The sequence below is a fragment of the Anas acuta genome, chromosome 1 (genome assembly GCF_963932015.1).
Source record: "Anas acuta chromosome 1, bAnaAcu1.1, whole genome shotgun sequence".
In the NCBI taxonomy this organism is placed as follows: Eukaryota; Metazoa; Chordata; class Aves; order Anseriformes; family Anatidae; genus Anas; species Anas acuta.
Window position 1 is genome coordinate 127,902,720 of NC_088979.1, and position 1,133 is coordinate 127,903,852.

Below are 1,133 nucleotides of genomic sequence, written 5' to 3' on the forward strand. Positions count from 1 at the left end.
CAGAGAGCATTGTATTAACCATAGAAAGGAATTTATCAAGTAAGCCAACAGCAAGCAAAACAGCGCTGGGTGGCCGGGGAGTCTCGGCTCCACCAACGGCATGCACCTCACCCCCTGCCAGGGTCCCTTTTTATATTTTGGCAATTCTGGGATTACGCAGCACATCCTGGTATATTCTGCGACTGCGCGCACTGTTGCTAGGGGGTCATCTCTGTCCCTCTGGTGGTCGTGAAGATGAAGGCCGTAGTCTTCCTCATCGTTGTGGTTCAACTTCTTTTTTGATTTGGTCATGTTGGCCCAGCGTGAGACAGGAAGGTAGGATGTTGATACACTAGGTTAGCAACTTATCAGGAGATGGTTACATGAGCTTTGCAGCAGGGTCTTTGAACAGAAGAGGCAACTGAGATGCAGAAGGAGAGAAGGGGAGGGGGTTCTCTTTTTTGTTACATTAAGCAAAAGAATTTTCATAGTGTCTAGCCAAGCATTATACAGCTCCTTACTGCAGCAGGGAGCTTTCGCAACTCCCGCTCCTCAAACAGAACTCCTTGTTTTTATAATACAAAAGACAATGAGCAAACATTTATGGTGTATTACACATCTCACATTAATCATAGTCTCTTAAATTAGAAACGTTATTTGCTCCGATCACCAGAGAAAACTGCAGGTTTCCCACCACCAGACCCTGACAGGCCCCCTCCAGCAGCTTTGTTTTTGGACAGCAGCATGCACCCGCGGGGAAGGACCATGTCCCTGGGTGCAGCCGCATGCTCCAACAAAGGGTTGCACGGTTTGGGAGCTGTGTGTGGGGACACGAGTGTCTCAGAAACATTTGCTCATTCTCTAGCTGACTTTATTCTTTTATTAGTTTTTAATTTGTTTCACTTTTTGCAAGTACATGATGATCCAAGCTACACCTACAGCACTGCATTCAAAACTGCGGGCGGGGGTGAGGCCTGTGAGAAACGAACGCAGTCTCCTGCTTTCACGTTTCTTTTTCCTGATTTCTGGTTAAGGAATGAAGAAGGGCTTGAGGTTTTTGTTTTTTTTTTTACTTGTCACTCCTCTTATTTATTTGCGTGTTCTCAGCAGACCCAAGCCCAGAACGAGTTAAGGCCACAGACAGAACGGGCGGG